Genomic DNA, 15779 nt, shown 5'->3' with positions numbered 1-15779 from the left:
TAATATTTGGGACATAATATATACTACTGTTGTTGTTTGTTTGAGGAAAACAACATCACTTGGTCATAAATTAAATGAAGCTGTCCTTGATCTCCATGCATTTACTATACATCTTTCTCCTTACATAGCGACCATGAACATAGAAATTTTACTTGACAAATGTAAGAGAAAATGTTAAAATTATGAACTAGAAATGGAGCGGCAGAGGCCGACGCGTATCCCCAAGCCGAATGTTTGACCTAGGTGTGCCCCAGGGTTGGTAATGGGGCCATGCATAGCTGAGATTGACCGTATTGTCATAAGAGAAGTTCATCATCAATTAGAAGTGAATTGGTGTAGAAATGAAGAAATTATAGTAAAGGCAATTTTGGGTGGGTGTGGTCTATGTGGGCAGGGCCCCAGGGTTGGTTATGGGGCCATGCATAGTTGAGATTGACCCTAATGTCATAAGAGAAGTTCAGTATCAATTTGAAGTGAATCCGTGTAGAAATGAAAAAATTATAGTAAATGGAATTTTTTGGTGGGTGTGGCCTATGTGGGCGGGCGCCCCAGGGTTGGGATTGGGGCCATGCATAGTTGAGATTGACCCTAATGTCATAACAAAAGTTCAGTATCAATTTGAAGTGAATCCGTGTAGAAATGAAAAAATTATAGTAAATGGAAATTTTTGGTGGGTGTGGCCTATGTGGGCGGGGCGCCCCAGGGTTGGGAATGGGGCCATGCATGGTTGAGATTGACCGTATTGTCATAAGAGAGGTCCAGTATCAATTTGAAGTGAATCGGTGTAGAAATAAAGAAGTAAATGTAAAATAACCTAAAAAAATGAGTGATAATTTCTGACGCGGCCCCACCCCAACCGCTATAACTTTTGACCCAGGGGTCAGATCAAAATTCCAAATAGTGCAGGGTCGCACATATGCTCATAGCTACCATGTGTGTAAGTTTCAAGGTTCTAGTGCTTTTAGTGTAGGAGGAGATAGTGGCCAGGACGGACGGACAGACAGACAGACAGACAGACAGACGGACGGACGGCGGAGATAACCACAATATCCCCACCTTTTTTTCAAAAAGCGTGGGGATAAAAAGCTAAAAAACAGTGTAATACTAGTTTAATTTGTCAGAGTTGAGAAAATCATTACATGTGGTACAGTTCTACCGTGTAATATTGTTAGTGTCAACTTTGTTTTGGTAAAGTTCTACCGTGTAATATTGTTAGTGTAAACTTTGTTTGAAGACATTTGAGTGGTAGCGGAGTTGTGAGTGAAAATCAAAATTGAAATTAACAAGAGATGTGTTTGTCAGAAACACAATGCCCCCTATTGCGCCGCTTTGAAATAAAATTTAAATATATCATTTGGCAGGTTAAGAAATTATCTCCCTTTTAAAGCTTATTACTTCCCTTGGATTGTACTTTTTGACTTTTGACCTTGAAGGATGATCTTGACCTTGACCTTAACCGCTCAAAATGTGCAGCTTCCTGACATACACATGCATGCCAAATATCAAGTTGCTATCTTCATTATTGCAAAAGTTATGGCCAATTTTTTTAAGTTTTCGGACGGACGGACAGACAGACTGATGAACAGTTCAACTGCTATATGCCACCCTACCGGGGGCATAAAAATATAAGATCATTAATCATGATGCTGAATTATTCCCAGCATCAATTCTGTGGAACACTGCAAGATGCAAATACTAGTGTTTCATAGTTATTGTGCTTTTGACATAGTTCACTAACCACCAAGATTTGAATGGTACATGTATACAGGTAAAATGAATGATTGTGCAAATAAAATAAATGATTGTGCAAATGTTTATTTAAAAGACATGTTAATCATAAAATGAAAACTACTTGAATTAGAGAGGGGACACCATACTTAATGTTTAAAACGCATTAAGTGACCCCGTGACCTAGTTTTTAACCCAGCATGACCCATACTTGACCAAGACATCATCTAGATACAACATCTGACCAAGTTTAGTGAAGATCTGATAAAACTACATGCATTAGAGAGCGGACACCATGCTAAATTTTTAAAACGCACTAAGTGACCCTGTGACCTAGTTTTTGACCCGGCATGACCCACATTTGACCTTGAGCTAGACATCATCTAGATACAACATCTGACCATGTTTGGTGAAGATGGGATGAAAAAAACTTGAATTAGATAGCGGACACCATGCTAAATGTTTAAAACGCACTAAGTGACCCTGTGACCTAGTTTTTGACCCGGCATGACCCATATTCGAACTTTACCTAGACATTATCTAAATACAACATCTGACCAAGTTTGGTGAAGATCCGATGAAAACAACTTGAATTAGAGAACGGACACTTAATACGGACCGCCCGACAGACAGACCGACCGACCAACAGACAAGCTCACTCCTATATATCCCCCTAAACTTCATTGGGGGGGTATAATAACAATAATAATAATTTATGATTCTGCCATTTTCTTCATTTCATATTTATTTCAACAATGTGTAACTTGTTTTGAGCTAGTGTCTTCTGCATAAAACTAACTACTTTATTACAGTACCTATGTAAAATGTATTTCAACACTAAAGGTAGTTTGTCTTGAATGATTTGGGCTTTCACATGGGTATATACCTGGGTGTTAGATTATTGCAACTACACTAAAGGGTCTTGGAAAATCAAAATTATAGGCTTTAAAATATAATATGACAGCACTCATGCATTTGACTATATAATTGTACAATTATGGTTCACATTATTTAAGAAAAATTACAATTCATCGCCATATCATCTCAAATCTAACTATGACTAAATCATATTATCAAGTAATTTTTACTGCCATTTTTTCAGAGACATTTTTTTATGATAAGATTCACCGATCTTGTTTATGAATTTAATAAACCATCATGTTAAACTTTGGAACAGAAATAAATAATGATTAAATGTTAACAATAAATGGGATACACTTAGTTGATTACTGTATCCAATTAAAATTTGCCAAAGAGCAATTCAGATCGGGAATTAAATTAAATACCATTAAGGGGAAATACAAGGATCTTATGGAAGGGCAAGCCTGCCAATAATAGTCATCACCAGAAATGTTGCACGTGTTGAATATTCAGCTCGTTTGTTTAACAGATCATTTTATAAATGCTTAAATACAAAATTTTAACATCTGTTTTGTACAATTGTAACATGTAAAACATTTTAAGTTCCGTTTCTACAAAATATATATGCAAATAAATATATATATATATATATATATATATACAGGTCGACGCTATCCCAAACAGATCAGATAGTGCTCCAGAATGGATCCTGGATGTGTAGAAACTTTAAAAAATTGACTGATAAGGCTGATCAGTTTGCTGGAATCATACACATGTCAATCTATCGTTTAAGGTAATAATATCAATCATCATTTACCATTATTGGGAAAGAATTGTTGAAAGTGTTTGATAACTGTTTTTAATAGGTATTATATTGACTTTGATGCTTTGTTTGCCATATTAACAAGTGTTTTAATACACATTCACAATAAACAATATTTATGGTGAGTGGAGTAAAGTACATTGATGTTGATTTTTTTTTTTAAATATAACTGGATAATTTAACTACTATAGCAATACAGCATAAAAAGAATGCATTAATAAGTATTTGATGATTTTTTTGAGGAATTTATTACATTTTACATGCGGGGTGAAATCTTATGGTAACAAACACTGGACATCTACTGGACATAAAATGAAAACAATACAATACAATAAAAATTTTATTTGAAGTCGGTGCATATATGACAATACAACATTAGCTATGTATAGCTATTTACCGACATATCATAACAACATAACATGTAACAATTAAACATGCATATGCGAGATTCAATGAGAATAAATAAATAACTATAAAAAATCATAGTATCATATACTGAAATGAAACATCTATTAAAGGTAGTTTAAAACAAGGCAGTTCGGATACAAAATGGACTTTAAAAAACTGCTATCCCCTCAGATCAGATCTGCGAGGAACTGATCAGCAGCTACCTCACAAAGCACATACATAAATACATAATATACATAGACAGACTCACCTTAGGTATAATGTGAGTGTGTGTACATATCCTCAATAGCATACATGCACAACAGGAGCAGAGCCTCCACTCTGGGATCCTGAAGTCTATCAGAGCACCTCCCCAGGCATCATGGAGACCCCCAGGGGTGCCAGGGGTGCTCCCCGCCCCCACATCTGACAAAATCTTATCAGAGCTGGGGATTTAATTGGAGCGTCCCTGATCCCAACATGTCTTATTATGAAAGAGAGTGGTTGCTCTACTTTTCTGCATACCTACAAGATAAAGCAGGGATCCAGCCCCTGCATAAGAATAAGAATAAAATGCAAAATAAAAGACAAAGCATAAACCAAACAAGGGAGAATGAACATATCTAGCAGATTAACACAGGGTGTGTAAAAAGTAGGGCAGAACAACTCAGACACTGAATATATACCAGTAAGCAGGGTTTTTGAAATGTAACTACCCCGGTAAGCATGGTTAGCACAAAAAGTACAGGTAAAACTCTCTCCACTTCATGAGCTTATCAGGCCTTTAAAATGGTTGAAATTGCTTTCATCTCTAAAGTGTTGAGGGAGCTTATTCCATTGTTTGACAGCATAGGAGCGGAAGGAGGTAGTGCCATAACCAGTGCTCACCTGTGGTAAATTAGCTGTTCCAGTGTACCTACAAGAGTAATTTTGTTTTTTCGTATTAAGGAGATCATGTAAGTATGTTGGTCCTTGTTTATTTATAATCTTAAAGGCTTCAAGTGCCATAGTCCTTTGTCATCTTATTTTAAGGGAGGGCATTTTAGAAAGAGTTAAAAGAGCTTGATAGTCAGAACTGTAATCACTGTAAATGAAACGCAGAGCCCTTTCCTGTATCTTTTCAATCTTTTTGGTATTAACCTCCCCGCAAAAGTGCCAAGTATGAGGGCAGTACTAAAAATTGGACAAGATGAAAGAATGATATACACTTAATTTTCCTAATCTACATAGATATTGCCCAATTCATTTTAGGACATTAAGTTGTCTTGGAGCCTTTGTACATACATTTTATACATGTATATCAAATTTGAGTTTGAAATTAATAGTGACGCCGAGGAGTACCACACTATCATCACATTGAATTTTGATATCATCAAGGTTAAATGTTATGTTTTCATTTTTGGTTTTATTACCAATATCAATTGCCTGGAACTTATCAGGATTAGCTTTTATTTGGTTGTTCTGAAACCAATTTATAAGAGACATGCATTCTTCTTCTAGCGTCTTTACCACATTTGTGATATCAGAATCCGCATGAGACAGTGTGTTATTGTCTGCATACATGAAGTTGTACAAACTATTTTTTACAAAATGAAAAATGTCATTGATGAAGATGTTGAAAAGGACAGGTCCTAATATGGTGGTACCCCTGTGGTACACCCTTATATATTTGTTTAAAATCACTAGTAAGAACCCTATTTTGACACATTGGTTTCTGTTGCTTAAGTAGTTATGTATTAAGTTTAAAGCAGATTTAGATAGACCATAAAATTTCAATTTGGGTAGAAGTTAATTATGCAGCAGACAGTCCAACCCCTTAGAAAAATCCATTTAAACCGCAGCAACAAATTTGTTTTGGTCACATGCAAGTTTCCAGTCTTAAATTATTTTAGGTAGAGTGCTCTGGCATCCGTAGCCTGGTCTAAAAGCTGATAGGTAACTATTTGGGAGGAGAAAAAATCTGAAAATTGTTCATTTATTGCTCTTTCAAAAAATATAGAGATTACTGGTATGATTCTCACTGGTCTATAGTTACCTTTTTCAAGAGTACTGTTCTTTTTATGTATTGGAATTACTTGTGCAGTTTTAAGACTATCTGGAAAAGATGACATTTCAAAAGATGTATTAATAATATTTTTTAGTGGTTTGACAATAGATGGCTTAGATAGTTTCCTGCTGATTATTAATTAGAGTATTATTCCAGAGGGTGTAATCACGTGATTATCAAGATGGCGACATCCATGCTGAGGCCGGTATTTTTCGCTGTTTTATACCCTTTAATTACTTTGTATTATTTTTCAAATTCCACCAACTTTTCAGCCATATTAGCAAGAAAGTTTCTGGCTTTTATTTCATAATAATATTCACGCTATATCTCGACTTTACTCGGTGCGAAATATTTTTTAGCGGGATGATCTAATTACGGCTCCAGTAAGAAAATTTGCGGGGAGTAAAGTCGAGATACAAAGCGAATTTAAATACGATATAAACGCTAATCACCTTTTAACTGATATAGCTGGAAAGTGAGCGTTGTTTAAAAGTTAAGCAATGGTAATAAAGGTTATAAAACGGCGAAAAATAACTGTCTCGGCGTGGACGTCGCCATCTTGACTATCACGTGATTACCTCCTCTGTTATTCTCATTTAAAATTATATCTTTTTGAAAACATGACCCTTTATTTGTTAAAAAAGGTTTGATAGTTGGCCAAACGTTTTTTATTTAACACCACCCGTGCAACTTTCAAAAAAGTAAGTGTTAACTGATTTTCTATTTAGTTTATATAGTGACCAGATTGCGTTGTTTCCTGAAAGCTTCCCTTGTTTTACTATTTTTATCTTTATTATATTTGTTTTCAAGCACTTTTTTGTACATAGCTATTTTAAGCTCTTTGTTCATAAATGGGGCAGGATTTGGAAATTTCTTTTTCTTTTTTAAAGGCGCATGCTTATTTGCAACATCTAGAACGGTGGAACTAAAACAGTCATACATACAATTTACATCTGTTTTATGATCCATACTACAAAAACATTTTTAACATACTTTCAAGGTAACAGTTGAAATTTTCAACATTAAAGTGTTTAAATCTTCTATAATAACACCATTTTGACTTAGTGGGTGTTTTACTTTTTATTTCTACTTTCAACTGTAAGGCAATCATAATATGAACATCACTGAGTCCACAGTTGAAATTATAAATTGATCCAATTGCTGAATTTACATTTGATAAAATAACATCAATTAATGAAGGATTACTATAAATTAAGGCTTTTTGACAAAGTTGTTTAAAGACTCTATAAAGGTGAAGATCCGTAATTATTTACCGATTTTTAAATATTTGTTTCATATTTTATATAAAAAGGTTATCAAAAAACAATATATATATGCTATTGGACATTACAATAAAAAATGAGCAATACAACTTGTTTTGAGCTCAAAATAAAGTGTCCTCCAAGTCAATTGTGTTTACAAACAATCAGTTTATTTACATTGCTGTTTACTCGGAAAAGAGAAAGTGAAAGTGACTCAGGTAACCAAAAATATAACGATGATTTTTAACGTTTTCCGGTATCACCCACAAAGTAGGTCTCTTCTAAATGGTTAAAACGTTTGTAGTGATCTAATAAGTTACTTTCTGCTGGTTAAAAGTTGTTTAAAATAGAATTAAAATTGAATTTTCTTTTGGCTATTTTAAGCATATGTCACCACTCTGAGGCTACACATCACGTTAGTTGCAAAAATGTAAACATTTCTTCCAATTATGAAACGGGTTTATCTTCCATAATTCTTGACAACATTGTACCTAAGCTGTTTTATTAGCAGTTTTTTATGCAAGAGCAACCGAAATCCGGTACAAATCAGACCAGTTGATATGCATAATAACTGGATTTGTCACCTTTATAGAGCCTTTAAGTCGAAAATGTCACACATAGAGTTCAGGGTTTCACATTTTGAAGATTGCAGCATGTCATTGTTTAAATCCCCAATTATAACATAATGATCATATTTATCATGCCATTTATCAACAGTATTACAGAAGTCTTTCTGGAAAAGATCATCACTCAATTTTTGAGGCCTTTAGCTCCAGAAATTAACCTTTTGTAATCTTTTTTTTATTTGTTGTCAGTATTAATGTGGTGTGTAATGTGTATTTACTTATTATGTTTAATGGTTTACGGTGGTTTTGCTCGCATATTATTTACATTCTGTATTTTGTTCTTTTATGGGAGGAGATGAAAGTATCTTCTAGAGACTTGAAGTGATATCTTGATACATAAACACTTAACATAAAATAGCACATGTTCAAAAGTGTCATTGAGTTATGTTCTTTTAACTCATTTCATTCACCAGTCTTGACAAACAAGAAAATTAATGTCCTGTTTAATAACCTGATTTTGACAATTCAACAAATCGAACAGTGTTTCATCTTTATTGCCTGCAGTAGTAATGAGATTTGCAGCCCCCTTTCATGACTGGGGCGTTGAGAATTTTCAATTAGTATTTTCAGATATTCAGATTTCATTTGAAATCCAGTTCATGTATAAGTACAATTTAATATGTGTGTTGGTATAGTGAACCCCAAAGAAAGAAATTTTGAACATGGTAGTTTGTAAAGTGTCAATGGGTGTTTTTATATGTTGTAATAGCAATAATTGCAAATTCATAAATTGACAGATTAAACTTTGTGAATACTGCTGTATTTCTTTATCATTATGAAGTTGATACTGAATTACTACTGTACGTTATATGTAAAATGTGTATGCTTATTAAAATTTAATGTAATTATAAATGTAGTGTGTATTTAAATATACTAAAGAAACCCATATGGGTATACAGGGCTTGTTTCCTTCTTTAGCAAGGGCCTTACATGTATATAGGCCCCTTACCCCAAGAGAAAGGTTCTTCCCCTAAGAACATTTCTTTAAAATGATGCACTTTTCCACAAATTTAAATAAAGCTTACTTTGGGAAAATTCTTCCCCATTTTCAGTTTTGTTGATAAATGTTTCCCCAAAATTGAACACCAGGCCCTTTCCCCAAATCAAGAAAAAAAGCCATGGCATAATAATGGAAGCTAACAAACTTAAATAGACCACAAACAAGCAGCATTGGGTTAATATTGTTATTTGTTATGAAACCACCATTTTATTTACATGCATAATATAGTTCATAATAATGCATCCAATCAATATCAGTAATAACATAGAAACAAAAACCATAAATATACACGTATATTAATACACACACTTTGTATTGATAACGGAAAAATGAATATAAAACAGTTTGTTTATAAAGTTCATTGAGAAAAAAAGCTTTACATAAACACCACTGAATTAAGCAGAGTCCCTGCCTGTAAATGCAGTTGTAATGTTAAACTTGCTGCATAACAACAACTCCCGTGTCGTTCGATAGTGTTCATGTACAACATGTACTTCTTACACAGCTTCACATCTTAAAACCGGTACAAATCTTTCGAAGAATACTTTTCAAGTCTGAAAAACAACACCAGAATAAAACATTATAACTTAAGTGCTTTTACCTTATTCGTCCAGTATTTATACAAAAATTGTGTACAAATAACAAAGCAAAAACATGAATCATTATATTTAAAAAAAGACAAGTGAATAAGAAGAAAATCTTGAATGTTAACATAACATATGTTTGTTAAAAAAGACAATAGATAAAACTTTAACAGCATGGTTTATTTAATATGTTCAGTTTAAAATAAATTAGTTTGCACAATACACAATTAATTCAGTATTCCATCATGTAAAAATTGATTAATTTGATATATTAACAGTACAGACTTAAGCATATGTTGTAGAATCTTATAGTTATGTGTTCAGATTAATTGCTGGATGTTATTTTAGTTTACACTTCTATTGGACATTTATCACTTTCATGCACACAAACAGTTTTGGTGAACAGAACCATCATCATCATGCTAATCTACCATGACAGTTAGGCATATTTGAAGGATACCAAAATGGAATCTGAAACAAAACATTTATGTATCAATTGTTGTCTTAAACTTTTAAAACTAATAAAATCTGTTCCATAAAAATGTGTTTTTTCACTCCACTCACTAATTAAGTCAAAATCAGCTAAAAAACCAAATTAAGGACAATTACTTGAGTGCATTTACAACAAATTTAATATAATTTAGTTAAAATATCCAACAGTTTCTAATACAAAAACATTTTTGATACATACTTTATTCACCAAAGTTGACTATTTTCATTGTTGCATCAGAAGAATCAATGTTTACATTTAATGGGTAGTCATCAGTTTGTTACCCAGACATTTTATCCGGGATTAAAATTTCGTGTGATGTCATGTCACAATGGTCCCCAGCCTGTAAGCTACATGTAAGCATTGCATGGTTCCTGGCTAAGACAAAAAATAATTTTGTCACTTCCACCAAGATTACAGACTTTACAAGTCTGCAAATGTAAACTTGTGACATTGCAAGATGTAAAATTACGTGTTGACTGATCTAGACGTGTTTTCATGCTCACAGTGGAAATTGGCAGTTTGTTACTGTTGCCAATTTGTATACTTTAGCATTCACCTTTGTAAAGAATCGTTTGAGTTACATGTATTACAAAGTTTGTGCGTAATTGTGTTTGCGATTTCAAAATAAAAGTAAATGTATATTTTACATTTTTAACATTTTATTTTATTCATTTAACAGTTTTATTGGACAATGCACATCATGAACTTTTATGATGTCTCCGCCTTTAAAAATTAACATTGTTTAAAAATTGAAACATAAAATATCAAACCTTAATGTTTCTTTGAATGGATATTATTTGACATGTATGTATAATCTATCATGGCAACATGGAACATATTAGCTGAATACTCAACATGTGCAACATTTCTTGTGATAAATAATATTGGCGGTCTTTCCCTTCCATACTGATAAGGGGAAAAAATACTTTTTAGATTCAGAATGGTATAATTCAACCAACAAGAGAGCCTGAAAAGCCCAACGTCGCTCACCTGAGATAACAAGGTATTATTGGGAAAATTCCACTGACCAAGTTTCATGAAGATCAGAAAATAAATGTGGCCTCTAGAGTGATAACAAGGTTTTACTATTGCCATATATGGAAAAATGCCCCGCCCCCTGGCAACCATGTTTTTCAATCAACCGGCATCATTTTTGAACTCGTCCAAGATATTATCAGGATGAATCTTCAGACCAAGTTTCATGAAGATCGGACAGTAAATGTGGCCTCTAGAGTGTTAACAAGATTTTACTATAGCCATATCGGGAAAATTGCCCTGCCCCTTGGAAGCAATGTTTTTCAAGCAAACATAATTGTTTTCAAACTAATCCAAGATATCATTGAGCCCAATCTTCTGACCAAATTTCATGAAGACTGGACAATAGTGTGGCCTCTAGAGTGTTAACAAGGTTTCACTATAGCCATATATAGCCATAGGCTATAGATCGGACAGTTAATGTGGCCTCTAGATTGTTCACAAGGTTTTACTATAGCCATATAAGGAAAAATGCCCCGCCCCCGTGGTGGCCATGTTTTTCAACCAACTGGCATTATTTTTGAACTCATCAAAGATATTATTTGGATGAATCTTCTGACCAAGTTTCATGGAGATCGGACAATAAATGTGGCCTCTAGTGTGTTAACAAGAATTAACTATAGCCATATAAAGCCATAAAAAAAATGCCCTGCCCCTTGGCAGCCATGTTTTTCAATCAAACGTAACCATTTTAGAACTCATCCAAAATATCAATAAGACAAATGTTCTGACCAAATTTTATGAAGATTGGACAATAAATGAAGCCTCTAGAGTGTTAACAAAGTTTTACTACAGCCATATAAGGAAAATGCCCCGCCCCCGTGGTGGCCATGTTTTTCAACCAACCAGCATCATTTTCGAACTCGTCCAAGATATTATTGGGTTGAATCTTCTGAACAAGTTTCATGAAGATTGGACAATAAATGTGGCCTCTGGAGTGTTAACAAGATTTTACAATAGCCATATAATGAAAAATGCCCCGCCCCTTGGCAGCCATGTTTTACAAGCAAACATAACCATTTTCGAACTCATCCAAGATATCATTGTAACCAATCTTCTGACCAAATTTCATGCAGATTGGATAATAAATGTGCCCTCTAGAGAGTTAACAAGGCAAATGTTGACGCCGCACAACGGACAAAAGGCGATCACAAAAGCTCACCATGAGCACATTGTGCTCAGGTGAGCTAAAAATACGCTGGTAAGATAATAGTACAGTTATCTGATTTGAACATTCCAAAACTTGCTTACATATGCTCCAAGACTTTTCTCACAGTTCTTGATTGATCCCTGGGACACTAGCCAGCATTATAAAGATCCCACGAAATTGTTGGTTTCTTAATCAAACTTTACCTTTCCCAAAATATTATAATAATGAAACTATTAAACAGAAATGCTCTCAAATTCCTGTTGAAACAAAATTTCATGTGTTTTTGTGAAGAAATAGTTTTTTGTTAAATGCTTTTGCCAGGCCCGTGGTATTGACATAATGTTCGATAACGCCTTTTGTTTTCACACCAGCAAGCGTTCTATACATAGATGGTGACGTCACTGCCAGTACACAATGCACCAGCAAGTTTCCTTTGTTTCGATGACCGGTTCTGACCGGTGTTGCTGCAGACTAGGTATCAAATTTTCTGGTTAATAACACGATGATGTATTGACGCACAGTCGACGGTTTAAAGAGTTTACTATCTGGGATGGTACTTGACAGGCAAAAAACGTTTCGCTGAACATTTTCGCCAACCGAGAATTTTATTCGCCGAATTTTAAAAACGTTTCGCCGAGCATTTTCGCCAACCGAGAATTTTATTCGCCGAATTTGCGAAATTTTCGCCAACGGCGAATTTGGCGAACGACAGCGGAAGCCCTGCCACTTTAACACTGATAGCTGAAACATATTGGAAGTAGAAATACAGACACATTCTTATTCAATTATGATTATCCAATTATATCATTTGTAACAACATATTTTCAAGTTAGCACTTTTGAAAGTATATTTAAAAATAAACATACCAGAAAAGAAATCATTCTTTGGATTTATTGAAGCATATGTATAACAAACTTTTCATCATTGGGATGTTAAACGACATGGTGAATAAATTTTAACTGTACATGGAGCATTTCACTAGACAATTATGCATACATGCTAGAAATTTTCGGATCCAAATCGGGACAGTCCATTAAAAATGTCGGGACATTTGACCAAAAAGCAGGACACCTAAAACGATCAATCATGCCACCTTTACTACAGTCAGTAATCAGCTAATTATTTACAAAACCTCATAATTTCTGGCAAATATTGACGATAAATGTGTTTAGAATTGCATGAACACAGGAAGTAAACAAACATGTGCACTATGCGGATGAATCCATTTGGGACTAAGGCAACGTTCAACGCGCTGTGCGCACATCGAGCACTGTTTTTATTCAACCAATCATCCATTAACTCTAAATTTAGATTGATGCAATATGTACAAATAATTTTCTGAAAATCAGTCAAAAACGAAAGTAAATTTATGTCTCTGGTATCGGTCAGCGCTGTATTTGTTTGACATATAATACACTGAATAGCGAGTAATAATAGTATTTTGGACTTGATTTGGGCCTTAAAATACAAAAGCAATCTGCGAAATGCAATACGATGCATCTATCACTAGCAATAAACGACACTTATCATAAAAAAAACTGGTGTGAATGCCCGATAAAATCAATAATTTGCCGATATATAGCTGATAAGGTGTATAAAACACTGGATCAATCGACTAGTAGATATGGTTTGTTAATAGGGGGCAATAAAGGGATTAGCGATGGTAATAAAAGCCAGACGGAGCTTGAATAGGGGATTTTATTGTGAACTTATAGAGCGTATATCGTTTTGTAAGAATGTCGGGACAAATAGTGTCACATCTAGACACCGGGACAAACACCCCAAAAGCAGGACTGTCCCGCCAAGATCGGGACTAGTTGCAATAATTCAACTCTAAGCTTTATAGCTCAATGGGCTGCTTCGAGTTGCAATGCGCTCTCTCTTGTCCATGGGTGCAAAATGTTATCAAAAATGCAAGGGTTAAGGAACACTGAAACTGCAAGAACTTATTAAAGTTTACCTATCTTAACCACAAACTCATCCAAATGGTACCATAAAAGCGAGAAATAATTGATTTTATTGACTTCGGTTTCGTTTTGTACGCTGTATCCGCCATATTGGAGAATTGACCCAATATTGGTTAGGTCGCAGTACACCAATATTTTGCATGTCGGGTTATGTGCTCCAGCCTATAAAGTCAATAACGATGTGGTATTCGATACAGAATACACTGTTTCAAATTTAAACATAAACATGTCAGCGAGAAAAGTGTGTTGAAACATCGTCGTGTTTTTATAGGGTGCATGCAAAGGAAAACATCCGTAGGTTGCCATTCAGGTAAATTTAACATGTTTATGAAGTTTATTCATTATTTTCCTCAATTTGTCTCAAACGACGTATGTTTAGTGACGCGCACGGATTCGCTGCGCTGAACTGTACCCATGTTTATGAAGGGGTGCATATGGAGCCGCCATAGCAAAAATTATCAAAGGCTCTGGGAGTCCGTTTATATGGACTAAGATCGGGACGTCTGGCATGTTTGAATTATGATGGGATGTAGCAAACATGATGGTCTCTTTGGCACCTAGCAAGTTCTCAATCAGTCATTGTCCGCTAGGGTACTATGTTTTCCATACCAGGGGTACAATGCAGTATGCTTAAGAGTACCTGGGGTCCATGGCCAATCGAGTCTAACTAGTGAAACCAATTAAGTATGGATTTGCCACATTTTTATATCCCAATTTGGTCCATTTTGTCGATTACAACTTCCCAAATTTGAAATTTTTTTCGATTTAAAAAATCTCAATTTGACCAGACTCCTTTTCCTAAAATTGCTTAATAAAAATCACCTGTTATACACTAACTAATGTTTAACTTGTCCGTTTTTAAACATCCGAAACAATGGACACGTAAACAATAAACAAGCTAATGTGTTTTAAAAAGTTGAGAGCATATATATAATTAGATACACATACTATTAATGCAGCTATATAAATTGAATTGAAGCGTCTGTTGATTTTCAATGTCGCAGTGCTCCAGCTAGCAATAAATAGAGGGGCGCTGCGCCCCTCTAAAATTAGCCCACTTAAAAAGCGCCCCTCTATTTTTCAGTCAAATGCCCTTTAAATCTCTAAATTCCTCCATTAGGCCGTATCATTACCCTTACATGACTGCCTGGGGTGTATTAAGTCAACACATTGTGAACAAACAAGCCCCAAGGCCATGGTTTGTTATCAGATCACTAATTAGCCTTTTGTTGCAGACGATAGTAACATGCTGTGAAAGATTATCTCTGAGGTCACGCTTGGTTAGGCACAATCACACTGGAATGAAATCAAACTCAGCACTATTGATTTTTTTAAACTTCTGAATGCTTTGGCCATATCTGTTTTGTTTGCAAAAATAGGAATTTTTAATTCAAAATGCCTATTAACATTTGAAAATTAAGCATCTTTTTTTAATGCGCCGCATATGCGGTTAATTTTGAGTCAGAAATTACGGCATGGAAAACATATTTGTGTTTGAATTTTATTTCTAAACTTTCAAACACTGTCTGTCCTCAATCATTATGAATTTTAACATGAATAGGGGCAGACAGTTGTTATTTCAACAAATAAAGAACTTGTTTGGAAGGAGGATTTATCACTCTGCATGTAAAATGTCATGTTGATATTGTCATATATTTTCGTGATCTAAAAAAAAACTGTCAACTTTGTTGACATTAGTTGAAATAACGTGTTGTGAAATAAATATATCCTATTATTAACAATAACAATGTTTCATTTTAATCTCCAGACTGGATGCTACTTCATGGTGACATTGATCATTGTTTAGACTTTAAAT

The sequence above is a fragment of the Dreissena polymorpha genome, chromosome 14 (assembly GCF_020536995.1).
Source record: "Dreissena polymorpha isolate Duluth1 chromosome 14, UMN_Dpol_1.0, whole genome shotgun sequence".
NCBI lineage: Eukaryota > Metazoa > Mollusca > Bivalvia > Myida > Dreissenidae > Dreissena > Dreissena polymorpha.
Note: the sequence above shows the minus strand (reverse complement) of the source record.